This window comes from Bos mutus, chromosome 23, assembly GCF_027580195.1.
Source record: "Bos mutus isolate GX-2022 chromosome 23, NWIPB_WYAK_1.1, whole genome shotgun sequence".
NCBI lineage: Eukaryota > Metazoa > Chordata > Mammalia > Artiodactyla > Bovidae > Bos > Bos mutus.
In genome coordinates, this window is record NC_091639.1 from 17786673 (window position 1) to 17801802 (window position 15130).

Below are 15130 nucleotides of genomic sequence, written 5' to 3' on the forward strand. Positions count from 1 at the left end.
TAGAACTGCCTTATGATCCAGCAATCCCACTGCTGGGCATACACACCGAGGAAACCAGAATTGAAAGAGACACGTGTACCCCAATGTTCATCGCAGCACTGTTTATAATAGCCACGGCAAGGAAGCAACCTAGATGTCCATCAGAAGACGAATGGACAAGAAAGCTGTGGTACATATACACAATGGAGTATTATTCAGCCATTAAAAAGAATACATTTGAATCAGTTCTAATGAAGTGGATGAAACTGGAGCCTATTATACAGAGTGAAGTAAGCCAAAAAGAAAAACACCAATACAGTATACTAACGCATATATATGGAATTTAGAAAGATGGTAACGATAACCCTGTATGCAAGACAGCAAAAGAGACACAGATATATAGAACAGTCTTTTGGACTCTGTGGGAGAGGGCGAGGGTGGGATGATTTGGGAGAATGGCATTGAAACATGTATAATATTATATGTGAAACAAATCACCAGTCCAGGTTTGATGCATGATACAGGATGCTTGGGGCTAGTGCACTGGGATGACCCAGAGGGATGGTATGGGGAGGGAGGGGGAACGGGGGTTCAGTATGGGAACACGTGTACACCCATGGCGGATTCATGTTGATGTATGGCAAAACCAATACAATATTGTAAAGTAATTAGCCTCCAATTAAAATAAATAAATTTATATTAACAAAATAAAAAAACAAAGTAGGGTGACAAATTAAGCACTAATTAAGTGATCACTGGATTTTCTTAAATATGTGGATGTTTGATATTATATGAACATGTGCTTTCCACCTAAATAGATCAGAGTTTAGCAATTATTCATTTTATTGTTACACTTTCTACTAATTTCACTGCATTAAATGCAAAGTGCTTTAGTGCTATTTCTCTAAGAGGGCCTCAGTTAAAACCTAGACTTATAAGTTAATTTGAGAGGACTTGAAAAGTCGTTTTTCAAACTGCATGTCTAAACATCTTACCTCTTTGTCCCTCTCGTTACTATACCCTGCCAGCTGGATTAAACTTGCAGATTTATAATACCCAGAAACACAAGACTCTGAAAAGAAGTCATTACCCCAGTTTTTTTTTTTTTTTTTTTTTTTAGTATTCTATGAACATAACAACTAATATAAATGAATTATGATTTCAATATAGCATTTAATTATGACCTCTGTTGTTCAATGCTAAATAATTTTGAAGAAATTTTGTACATTTTAATTTGTTATTTTTGTATCTGGTAAATAACTTTAAGAGGGATGAAAATTTATTTATGCAGCATGAAGATTACTTTATAAACTAAATAATGATAAGAGAATACTTGGAATAGATAGCATATTGACTGAATTAGTAAAGATTAACCACTATTTTTAATAATAGCACAAATGTCAAGGCTGTATGTTCATAATGTCCATGCAAATAGCTCTAGATGTTGAAAGGAGGATGTCAGTGTGTGAGAGAGGAGGTGAATGGAAAGAGGGTCAAACCATTTGTATATCACGTAATGGGAAAAGTTTAAAACTAAAGTTTTCGTTTATTCACCAGGGTTTTGATACATATTGTTATAATAAGTACGCATTTCTATTTTCTATACGTTTACCTTTCATCAGGGCAGGTCCAAAAGGTGAATCTGAAATTCACCTGAGATTGTGGCTTCCTAGCAAAATGTCTCTGTGATCCCTTCCAGGCCACATAGAATGTTCTCTAAGGAACATTGTATCTGTTACGGGCTGAACTGCAGGCCCCGCTCCAAATTCATACGTTGAAGTTCGAACTGCCAGTACTTCAGTAAGTGACTCAATTTGGAGATAGGTATTTGCAGTGGTCATCTGAGTTAAATTCACCCATTCCAGTCCCTCAGAAGAAATGGAGTAGCCATCACGGTCAACAAAAGAGTCCGAAATGCAGTACTTGGATGTAATCTCAAAAATGACAGAATGATCTCTGTTTGTTTCCAAGGCAAACCATTCAATATTACAGTAATCCAAGTCTATGCCCCAACCAGGAACGCTGAAGAAGCTGAACGGTTCTATGAAGATCTACAAGACCTTTTAGAACTAACACCCAAAAAAGATGTCCTTTTCATTATAGGGGACTGGAATGCAAAAGTAGAAGTCAAGAAACACCTGGAGTAACAGGCAAATTTGGCCTTGGAATACAGAATGAAGCAGGGCAAAGACTAATAGAGTTTTGCCAAGAAAATGCACTGGTCATAACAAACACCCTATTCCAACAACACAAGAGAAGACTCTATACATGGACATTACCAGATGGTCAACACCGAAATCAGATTGATTATATTCTTTGCAGCCAAAGATGGAGTCAGCAAAAACAAGACCAGGAGCTGACTGTGGCTCAGACCATGAACTCCTTATTGCCAAATTCAGACTTAAATTGAAGAAAGTAGGGAAAACCACTAGACCATTCAGGTATGACCTAAATCAAATCCCTTATGATTATACAGTGGAAGTGAGAAATAGATTTAAGGGCCTAGATCTCATAGATAGAGTGCCTGATGAACTACAGAATGAGGTTCGTGACATTGTACAGGAGACAGGGATCAAGACCATCCCCCTGGAAAAGAAATGCAAAAAAGCAAAATGGCTGTCTGGGGAAGCCTTACAAATAGCTGTGAAAAGAAGAGCAGTGAAGAGCAAAGGAGAAAAGGAAAGATATAAACATCTGAATGCAGAGTTCCAAAGAATAGCAAGAAGAGATAAGAAAGCCGTCTTCAGCAATCAATGCAAAGAAATAGAGGAAAACAACAGAATGGGAAAGACTAGAGATCTCTTCAAGAAAATCAGAGATACCAAAGGAACATTTCATGCAAAGATGGGCTCAATAAAGCACAGAAATGGTATGGACCTAACAGAAGCAGAAGATATTAAGGAGAGGTGGCAAGAATACACAGAAGAACTGTACAAAAAAGAGCTTCATGACCCAGATAATCACGATGGTGTGATCACTGACCTAGAGTCAGACATCCTGGAATGCAAAGTCAAGTGGGCCTTAGAAAGCATCACTACGAACAAAGCTAGTGGAGGTGATAGAATTCCAGTTGAGCTATATCAAATCCTGAAAGATGATGCTGTGAAAGTGCTGCACTCAATATGCCAGCAAATTTGGAAAACTCAGCAGTGGCCACAGGACTGGAAAAGGTCAGTTCTCATTCCATTCCCAAAGAAAGGCAATGCCAAAGAATGCTCAAACTACTGCACAATTGCACTCATCTCACACGCTATTAAAGTAATGCTCAAAATTCTCCAAGCCAGGCTTCAGCAATATGTGAACCGTGAACTTCCTGATATTCAAGCTGGTTTTAGAAAAGGCAGAGGAACCAGAGACCAAATTGCCAACATCCACTGGATCATGCAAAAAGCAAGAGAGTTCCAGAAAAACATCTATTTCTGCTTTATTGACTATGCCAAAGCCTTTGACTGTGTGGATCACAATAAACTGTAGAAAATTCTGTAAGAGATGGGAATACCAGACCACCTGACCTGCCTCTTGAGAAATTTGTATGCAGGTCAGGAAGCAACAGTTAGAACTGGACATGGAACAACAGACTGGTTCCAAATAGGAAAAGGAGTACGTCAAGGCTTTATATTGTCACCCTGCTTATTTAACTTATATGCAGAGTACATCATGAGAAATGCTGGACTGGAAGAAGCACAAGCTGGAATCAAGATTGTCGGGAGAAATATCAATAACCTCAGATATGCAGACGACACCACCCTTACGGCAGAAAGTGAAGAGGAACTCAAAAGCCTCTTGATGAAAGTGAAAGTGGAGAGTGAAAAAGTTGGCTTAAAGCTCAACATTCAGAAAACGAAGATCATGGCATCGGGTCCCATCACTTCATGGGAAATAGATGGGGAAACAGTGGAAACAGTGTCACACTTTATTTTTCTGGGCTCCAAAATCACTACAGAAGGTGACTACAGCCATGAAATTAAAAGACGCTTACTCCTTGGAAGGAAAGTTATGACCAACCTAGATAGCATATTCAAAAGCAGAGACATTACTTTGCCAACAAAGGCTCGTCTAGTCAAGGCTATGGTTTTTCCTGTGGTCATGTATGGATGTGAGAGTTGGACTGTGAAGAAGGCTGAGCACCGAAGATTTGATGCTTTTGAACTGTGGTGTTGGAGAAGACTCTTGAGAGTCCCTTGGACTGCAAGGAGATCCAACCAGTCCATTCTGAAGGAGGTCAGCCCTTGGATTTCTTTGGAAGGAATGATGCTAAAGCTGAAACTCCAGTACTTTGGCCACCTCATGGGAAGAGTTGACTCATTGCAAAAAACTCTGATGCTGGAAGGGATTGGGGGCAGGAGGAGAAGGGGACGACAGAGGATGAGATGGCTGGATGGCATCACTGACTCGATGGACGTGAGTCTGAGTGAACTCCGGGAGTTGGTGATGGATAGGGAGGCCTGGCGTGCTGCGATTCATGGGGTCGCAAAGAGTCAGACACAACTGAGCGACTGAACTAATCTGATCTGATTTGCAGTGGTAATTAAATGAGTTCTCTATGGTGGAACCCAGGACTGCCTTGGTGGCTCAGTGGTAAAGAATCTGCCTGCAATGCAAGAGATGTGGCTTTGATTCCTGGTACAGGAAGATCCCCTGGAGAAGGTAATGGCAATCCACTTCAGTATTCTTGCCTGGGAAATCCCATGGACAGAGGAGCCTAGCCAGCTACAGACCATGGGGTTGCAAAGAGTCAGATACGACTGAGCAACTAAACAACAAGGACACTAAAAGGGTAGGACCAAATTTAATATGACTAGTGCCTTTATAAGAAGAGGATTTTAGGAGATAGATACACAGAGGGGAGACCTTGTAAAGACACAGGGAGGGGAAAATGGCCACCTATAAGCCTAGGAGAAAGGGCTCTGGAGAAACCAACCCTGATTACACTTTGGTCTTTGGACTTCTAATCTCCAGAACCATGAGAAAACAAGTTTCTGTTGTTTAAGCCACTCAATCTGGTACCTATAAAGGTAACACAGTACCAATTCCAAATCTAAACCAAGGCAGGCAGATTAATGCAGAAAAAGAATAGAATCTTAGTAAAAATCATCCCTATGGCCTACATTTTTCTGACAGTTATGAATAATTATCTTCTTGGTTTTTGCCACATCTTCTCTATGCTCTTATACTGAAATCATAAGCCTCACCAAGGCTCTCTGATTATTGCTTCTAAATTATTCTTCTACTTGAATATTAAGGTTTTAGTATTTTTTGTAGAGTTAGAAATGACCTGGTATTGATTACTTTGCATCACTATAGCTTCAAAACCTAGAATGATGTTTAATATAATGATTTTTTTTCCTGACTCTACTGTAATGCAAAAGAAATAGGAATACCTGCCATGAAATCAAAGGAAGACATTGATTTATGCTCTGGGAAGAATGAATTGAAAATTGAATAAAGACAAGAGAAAATAAAATTTCCTAGACCAAGAACAAATGGAAATTGATTTAATTTACTGAAAAGAAATCACCTCTTTGAGTAGTCAAGCAAAGCATTAGGATCTTGCTGACTACCAGGAAAGGACAAATTAGAATTAGAAGAACCTATGAGTATGTAGCCTCCAAATTACCATAGTACTTTTCTGGTAAATTTCCTTGTTTTACACAAAACATTATGCAACATTTCAGGGAATTGTGATTTGTCCATCAGTAAACTATAATGATATTAAAATATTTTCTTTGCCTTGCCTTTTGAAGAGAGATTAAATTATATTCTATCTTGCAGGAATACATCCCAAGCATTTTTTTATAGTGGTGCTTGAAACATACAGACATTTCAACTGTCTATGGTTTTCCTCATATCTTTTGACTTCCCTTAAATAAACTTCATTCTTACAGCCATGGAATGAAATATTTAGACAGTAGGAACAGGAAATAGTCATTGGTAGGGGATTTCTTACTGGTAGAGGACTGACACCATGCAACTTTAAGATTGACAAGAAAGGGTCAGAACAACCTGGCAGTCTGCCAACTATAAGAAAGTGACAATACTGGAGGCTAAAGAAGAAATTTACATTTAAGTACTCTGTTCAGAAGACTCATGTGGCAGAATTGGGAGGAACGTGTTGTAGGTAAAATCCTTATGACTTGAACTTTTTAAATCTCATCTTGCAGAAAAATTGCAAAATGAAATTCTTTGGGACTTAGCATTGCACAAAATGTATTGAAGGGTTGGCAGCAGATGTGTGGTATAATTTCAAACAGAATAGGGAAGACATTTGAAAATATCCATGTGTTTCTATTTGAAAGCCTCCTCCCAACTCCTTGTTTTGGGGTAATTCCCCCCGAGGGGAATAGCTGTCTCACATCTATCATTTTAGGCAGGGCAGGAGGGAGGGAGGTTTGAATTGGTGGCTAGGAGGATTGCCTCCTGACCTAGCTAGACCCAGAAGACACAAGCCAACAGTTGAAGTCACTCTCTATATTTTACTTTTATTATTCTCCAGCCATCTTTAAAGTGGTCTTATAAATAGCTTCAGTTCAGTTCAGTTCAGTCGCTCAGTCATGTCCAACTCTTTGCGACTCCATAAATAACTTAGTGGAAGCTATTTGGGGAATTACTGCTACTGCTGCTAAGTCACTTCAGTCGTGTCCGACTCTGTGTGACCCCATGGACTGCAGCCTACCAGGCTTCTCCGTCCATAGGATTCTCCAGGCAAGAACACTAGAGTGGATTGCCATTTCCTTCTCCAATGCATGAAAGTGGAAAGTGAAAGTGAAGTTGCTCAGTCGTGTCCGACTCCTAGCGACCCCATGGACTGAAGCCTACCAGGCTCCTCCACCCATGGGATTTTCCAGGCAAGAGTACTGGAATGGGGTGCCATTGCCTTCTCCCATTTGGGGAATTAAGGGACTAGTTATCTTCATACCTGGGTAAAGCAATTTCTGTTAGAGCAAGTGAAAGAAATATAGAAAAGTTAATGTGCAAGGTTTAAAATTAAATGCTTTTGCATGTTAGAAGACTAAAGTGACAAGTGACCATCATCATAGACTTTGAGACTTTGACCATCATAGTAGTCACTTCTCAAGAGGTGTCATTAGAAGAATGGGCTTCCGAAATCTGTGGGACAGAAGCTTGTTTCATTACCCTTTGGATATTGCAGGGACCACCTCCTAAAGACCTCAGAGAGACCAAAGTTTATAAGTGTAAACTTTTTGTTCATACATGAAGATCATCCAGTTCCCCAAGAACTTAGAAAACAGAAAACAATTTACCCTCCATTAAAATGTAAAAGCAAAGCACAACCATTTTGAGCCGAGTGTCTTGGAACAATGAGACATCATAATAGCTTTGTAGAGCTATTGTCTGTAAATGAAGAAACTGCTAATCAAAACAGGGATTGTTAGCCTGACGTAAGCATGGAAAAGATGCTGAAAATGAATTGATGATAGTGCCCATCTGAGGACTATCTCAGTTACAGAAAATCTAAGTCAAGATTCATCTTATTCTGGTGTCATTGACAAGATTATTTCTATTGTGAAACGAACATATGAATATATGGTTGTGTTAGCCTGATATACTCAGGCTGCATATTAGATATTTAATACACTCAGATTTCTTAGTTTCAAATCTATGCTCACCAAGCAATGTTTTTATTATATTTTGGCTTCTTCTACACACCCACTTCAGCAGCAGCTTCAAAATTTCTTTATATGGGAAGATGTTAGGGCTCAGTGAAGCAGTTGAAAGTATGGAATCAAGAGAAGAATCAGGCTGAGCTTATATAATGGGCACATCTGTAAGAAATTTATCCTATTTCTAATTGGGGAAATATGCAGAAGGACTAATAGAAACTCTGTTGGCTAAAGCTGTCCTTCCAGCTTTTTTTGGCACTGAAATTATTTACAAGGAGAGAATAGTTGGTCCTATCCCCTGACACTGCGTATCCCAGTTCTTCTTTCTTTTTTCTCCTCGGTTCTTAAACTCTCCAGCATTCAATTCACTTGACTTAATAATCTGGCATTATTGATCTCTTGTATTAGAACATTGGCTCTATTAAGTCAAGGACTTTTGTCTATGTTTTCACTATTTCCCAAGTACCCAGAAAAATGTCATGGACATAGTAAGTATTCATAAATATCATTTTCAGTTAATTGTGTAATCATATACCTATTAGCAATAGAGGTCATCTTTGATGGGGTTTTCCAGGTAACCTGCTAATGTAGGAGACTCAGGAGACATGGGTGTACTCCCTGCGTCAGGAAGATTTCCCTGGAGAAGAGAATGGCAACCCATTCCAGTATTCTTGCCTGGGAAATCCCATGGACAGAGGAGCCTGGTGGGCTACAGTCCTGGGGGTGGCAAAAAGTTGGACAAGACTGAGTGACTGAGCACACATGCACATCATCTTTGATAGGGGGACCTGTTGTTCAGAATTAACTTAAAGCCTTTGCTATCCAATGACCTTAACACCCTGAGCTATTACAACCCATATTCTGGTTATTATAGACATGTGTTTAATTTTATAACTCCAGATACCACATTTTTTTTTTTTTACTGATATGTCTTAATTTCTCCAAGCCAAAGATCTTTCCTACTTTCTCTCTTTATTTTGTTCTTCTTACTCTTATTTCCTTTAGATTGAAGGCATTATTACTCCATATTATATTTGGAAGAATATCTCTAGTCAATCAAATCTCATTTTTTCTAATAATTTTGAGGGGATAATGTTTCTGTTATAATTTCTCAGACATTTCTTATTCTTTTTGCCTTATTATTATTTTTTTGGTCTTCTAATTACCTGAGCATTTACTTTGTTTAATCTCATTGGAGGTTCTCAAAATCTGTATATCTCAATCTTAATCTATAATGGCTAATTGAGTATTTAAAGAATAAGAAATTCTGATGGGAATATATATAAATATAAACATAATTCCTAAGTCTTCACTAGTTCACATAAAGTGGATGTTTCTTCAAAGAATTCAGATATTAAAAATAGCATCTCCTTTCTCACCTCCCCATAGGAGCTTAAAACTACATGTTAGAACAGACTTGAAAACCAAAAATCTCCTTGAACATTTCCATTGATTGGAAACACATTATCTCCTAAATCGTCCATTTCATTGTCAGTTCTGAAAGACAGGAAGTTCTCAATATCAAAACTGACATTGTCTCTTCATTTTTCAAACAACTCTGCTCTGGCTCTTGTCCTCTCCATTGCTCCAAACTGGCCAACTATGACTTTTACAACAGTAAATCCAGTGGATCTATGCCAGGATTATCTTATTCTCTCAGCATAATTTGACCCACTTGGCATTCTCAACTTTTGGAAGGCTCTCTCTATTTTTCACTCTCATTATGCCACTTTCTCCCGGATGTTTGCCTATGTCTCTGGGCATTGCTTCTCGATCTTCTTTGCTAATGTAGCTACCTTAATTCTCCCAAAAACAATTTCCAGAAATGCTTTATACTGCCCCAGATATGTACCTAAATGTTAGAGTTTTCTTTTGGATTGGATGCAATTTACTTAATAAAGCACCTAGTATAGAGCCTAGGACATAAAAGGCAATAATGAATTAAAATGATCCACTTTCCCACTTTAAGGGTAACATTAGTTAGGATGCATATTCTTTTTTAATAAAAATGATATGTAAGCGAAAAAAAAATCAATTGATGATTTCACTTTCTATGTTTGCTTTTGGACATGATTGAATGATATTTAATATCTGCAAAATTCTGAAGTATCTTTTTGGCTAACTGATGCTTAAAGAAGGATATCATTGATGGTTAATAATTGAAACAGATTCAAGATACACATACTTGATATCTTTCTCACTTTTCAATTATACTCATACTTTAAAGTATAATAATTAAGAAGAAAACAAATCCTTTTGTAATGAAGAAAAACTATGCAAGCCTTGTAATCCACAATTGTAACCAGATTTGCTTTAATGGGTAATATGTTTGGTGGTTTAGTCACTAGGTCATGTCCACCTCTTGCAACTCTACAGACTGTTGCCCACCAGGCTCCTCTGTCCATGGGATTCTTCAGGCAAGACTACTGGAGTGGGTTGCCATTTCTTTCTCCAAGGGGATCTTCCCAATCCAGGGATTGAACCCAGCTCTCCTGCATTGCAGGCAGGTTCTTTACTGACTGAGCTACAAGAGAAGCCTTTCAACCTGTAGTATAATAACTAAAAAGAAAACAAATCCTTTGTAATGAAGAAAAACTATGCAAGCTTTGCAATCCACAATTGTAACCAAATTTGCTTTAATGAGTAATACATCTTGAGAAGATATCTTAATGCAAAGTATATGAAAGATTTAAAGGTGAAGCAAATTCCCTTTTCCTTTTCTTTCATAAACACCATCACAACTGACCTTTAACGCTGATAAAGCTACAAGGAAAGACAAGGGCAGATGCAATATTCTGCCGGACCTGTTTGAATATATTTAGCAGACAGACAAGGCAATGACTCTTTATCCAAAGAAATTTCAAGTTGATTTTAATTTCTGTGTCGGTATTTTGTATATAAAAGTTTTTTATAAAATAAATTGAAACAGGAAATGAACTGGAAAATAAAAGAACCATTTCTTTTGCCAGTCTCAGAGAGAGTTTGAGGTGATGAGGACGGGTGCTTCCTGGGACATAAAGAGGTGAAATATGCAAGTTAGCATCCATTTTGCTGGTTCTATGTCATGCCTGAGAAATGATCTCAACACCGCTCACAAAGGCGTGGGAATTAGGGTTGCCTTTTATTTGACCTCAACGTTCTTGATTTGTTATATTGTCATTTAGTCTGTGAAACGTTAAAGCTAATCTTTCCAGATCCGTATAATCATCTAGAGTGGTATTGATCTTCCTATCATTCCCTTGCCTTTGGGAATCACAGGTATGAATGTGCACCCTCTTATAGATGATCTAACGCTATTCAATATGCTCTTAATTATAAATAGTTCTTTCTAAATTTACTACAGCTATAAACATCATATACTGATATATACATATATATTTTCTCTCTTATCCACCCAGGCACATTTATATTCATAGTTTTATAGTCACATATGCCACAAATTTCACTCCCAGATGTCTCACTGCCATATCCATTCGGTGCTTACCCTCTAAACAATCTGAAGCCATTAATAGACACCTGGCTATGGATGAATTGCACATACAGCTCCCTGAGAAACCCTGAAAGGACATTAAGTGTCCCTAAGCTGGCTTCAGCTCATCTGTTTTCAAATCTTTCAGCTATGTGGAGGAAATATCACTCAGTATCTACTACATGCAAAGTTGAAATACAGCACAATGAACATTCATCTGCCCTTTACTGTTTTCACTACTGCAAATGTTGCTTTCTTTCTATCTACATGCTTTAGTACCTTGCTGTTAATGGTGGTGGGCAACCATTTGGAAGTAATTTGCAGTCATGATGATAATTCACCTCTAAATACTTTATCATGCATTTCTCGAGAATAAGAACATTTTCCTACAAACCCATAATACAAAGAAAACACCATTAAAATTAATTTATTTATACATATGCTATTCTACTGTGTTGAGACATGACATTAATTTTTTTGAATATTTCAGGGCAATTTTCATGCAGATTTTCCCTTACTCTGGCTCCCTTTGTTTTCTCATGACTGACTACATTTATACCAATATTTTCTTTGGACAAAAAAATCACATAGGGGATATTGTTTGGTTTTGTTTTTTGTATTGCATACAGCAAATTGCACTTTTCAAGTTTTATTTCCCTATTGGTGAAGATAAATTTGATCACTTGGTTAAGGTAGCACTACAAAGTCTGTCCTTTGTAAAGGTATCCATTCAATTTATAATAAACCTCCCAATAATTGGTTTTATTTCATGTGCCTAAGTCGAAAGTTTCTCAATAAAGAAAAAGATCTCCATAAAAAAATTGTGTTATATTTTTAAGCCCAGTGAATACACAGTAGTCTAACATCATTTAGTCAATAGTTTTAGCATCAATTAATTGTCTTTATCAAAAGAGAGTCTCCCAGAAACTTAGGCAGTAAAGAATTCGCCTGCAATGCAGAAGACCCAGGTTCAATCCCTGGGTTGAAAAGATCTCTTAGAGAAGGGAATGGCAACCCACTTCAGTATTCTTGTCTGGAGAACTCCATGGACAGAGCAGCCTGGAAAGCTGCAGTCCGTGGGGTTGCAAAGAGGCAGACACGACTAAGCAACTAACACTTTCACAAATTAATTCATTTGCTACAGTTTAGCAACAACTATATATATATATATAGACAGAGAGAGAGAGAGAGAGAGAGGCTTTCCAGGTGGCACTAATGGTGAAGAATCCGTCTGCCAATGCAGGAGATGCAAGAGACTCAGGTTCAATCCCTGGATTGGAAAGATTCCCTGGAGTAGGAAATGACATCCCACACAAGTACTCTTACCTGGAAAATTCCATGGACAGAGGAGCCTGGCAGGCTATGGTCCCATGGAGCTGCAAAGAGTTGTATATGACTGAGCATGCATCTGTGTGTGTGTGTGTGTGTGTATGTGTACATATATATATATAGATAGATGGATAGATACAGACAGATAGATAGATGATAGATAGATATCAAGTAAAATTATCCACTCCAGGATAAGTTAAATATTGAGGCCAAGGAACACATTTAGCTGTTTTGATCATGGGGACTACAATGAGTTGGGTAAAGCTTTGAGGACCAGAGCTATGTTATTTATGGACTAGTGCTAATTAGAAATTAAGCATCTGCAAAACACAAATCTTATCAATGGGAAGTTACTGGTAATGTTTTGAAACTGCTCAAAAATTACCTGAGTTTAAGAAAAAAGTAACACCAAGGAGCAATATAAAAAACATTATAGTTCTATATTTTAGACCATGTAATTTCTTATTTTTGAGATCCATATTATTTATACTTTCAAAACTCCACAATAAAGAAAAACCTCAATTGTCCTCTTGTGTGTTGATTTCCAAATTATTAAAGTTTTTTCTAATTATAAAAAGAATACACATTCATTTTGAGAATAATAATAAAGAGAATCAATGCATTATCTCAGCAACTAAGAGATAACTACTAAGATTTTTTTTCCATTTTCTTTTTCTAATTATTTACTTTTATATTTGGTTCACATTGTATTTGCAGTTGTATACCTTATCTTATACACTGATTTTCTTTTTAAATTTATGAAGTTGGACTCTGTAAGAAGAGGAACATCTGTCTTTATCATATATCTGGGCTCAATGGTAAAATAAAACAATGAAACAAAAACTTTACTAGGCCAATAAAACAGGTCTGCTGGCAAGGTGATCTTTCAAAATCCTTCAAGTGCTTTGCTATTTACAATCATAGATAAAAGATCATCTGTATTATGAAAATCTTCAAATTCTCAAATTGTATCTAAATCATATAGAAAATATGGAAGGTTTTAATGTTTAAAATAATACTTAATTCATTAAGAATGTTAAATTGAATGTTGAGTAATATTATGAATTCAAATAACTGAAATTTAAAACTAAAATTTAGGACATGCCCTGAAATACTTAAAATTTTACTCAAATGTAGTTCAATCCAATTTTGTAAAGTTAAGAATGAATGAATTCTATTTTTTCTGTTAAAAATAGAGGGGATTTCTCATTCAAAAGTGGTCTCTCACTTCTGAAACTCGCTTGTGAAATTTCAAACTGCATCCTGGGAGGTTTCCAGGTAATATTAACTTCAGGCTTTCCAATACCATCCCATACCCATTTTTCTAAGGAATGTGACTAGATCCTGGGGATGCACATAGTATCAATTATTCAAAGGTATCTCTGTTGCTATACTTTCAGGATATGTCAGTGTAAGATAGGTATGCCTTGCTCCTGAGCCAAGCTTGAACCAGTGAATGACATTTATAGTCCTTCACCATACTTTGGAGACAATCAACATTTTCCTTCATTTCCCCACCCCCCAAAAAAAAGATCATCTGTGTGCAAAACATTTTTTGACTCTTTCTAAACCTCCTGAATGATCTTTTTTAATTAATGCAAATCTGGAAGCTGTCCTTTGCCTTCACAAAAATTTTCTGTAGCTTAGCCAATGTTATGATCCCTAACTGTCCTCAGTGGGCATAATTCTCGGCAAGCACACGATAATTTATTTTTGGATGCAGGGGACCTTCTGGGAAGGAAGTTTCAAAGCTAACTCGGAGATTTGGTGACTGGGTTGGGGTGGCCATGACTGAAACACTGGGGCAGGAAAGAACAGTGAAGCTCCCAGGGAAGAACTCACTGTGAGGCAAGCAGAGCCATCTAGGATTTCCAGGCTCTGGAGTTTCATGGAGAAGGCTTGAAAAAAGGGTGTGTCTGAAGCTGGTTCCAACTCAGAACTCAGTTAGTACCAACTGCAGTACCATATTTGGGAGGTACTAGCCAAGACTGAGTGTGAACCAAAAGACCTATTTCTCCCACACTCAATTCTGCAGCACCACTGGGGCCTGTGTAGAGGTCTGGGTCACCATGGGCATCGTAATACATGCTGCCTTGCACAGAGCACCAGGATGGAGCAGTGTGAGCAAGACCATCATCACTGATTATAATTTCATTTTTTCCTTCTCATTTCTGAAAATAGGCCTTTAAACTGAATATGACTCCGTGAGTCTTTGGACATTCAGATGAGTGACATTGAGAGGGGCATATGGGACAGTCTGTTATCAATAAGTTAATTATTAAAGGTGGAAAAATAAAAGCCAACACTTCAAACAATATCACTGGAATAGCCAATGATGTAGGCATGAAGAAGAGCCAAGGCCAATGGCCCTAAAGAGTTGCCTTTGTTCCAATTACTGTTGTTCCCAACATGGAGGAAACTAACAAGATAGAGCCACCTGACCTCATGAAAGATGAATCCATTCTGCAGCTGATATTTACCAGATTTAAATTTTGATTTTTTTAAACAATAGTTAAATGCACAGAAAATAAATCTGCCCTTTAATCCTGTTTTGTTAGCATAGTTAACTATGAGGAGGACGTTTTATATTTTCGTTTTAAGGATATAAGCAATTATTGCTACTGTGCTCTTTTCAATACTACTATGCTCTTCAGATCTGCTTTCTGCTTGAATGAGAATACATATTTGCCAAAATCTGTACCCTGTTCATCTTGAATCTTCATTTGCCTTA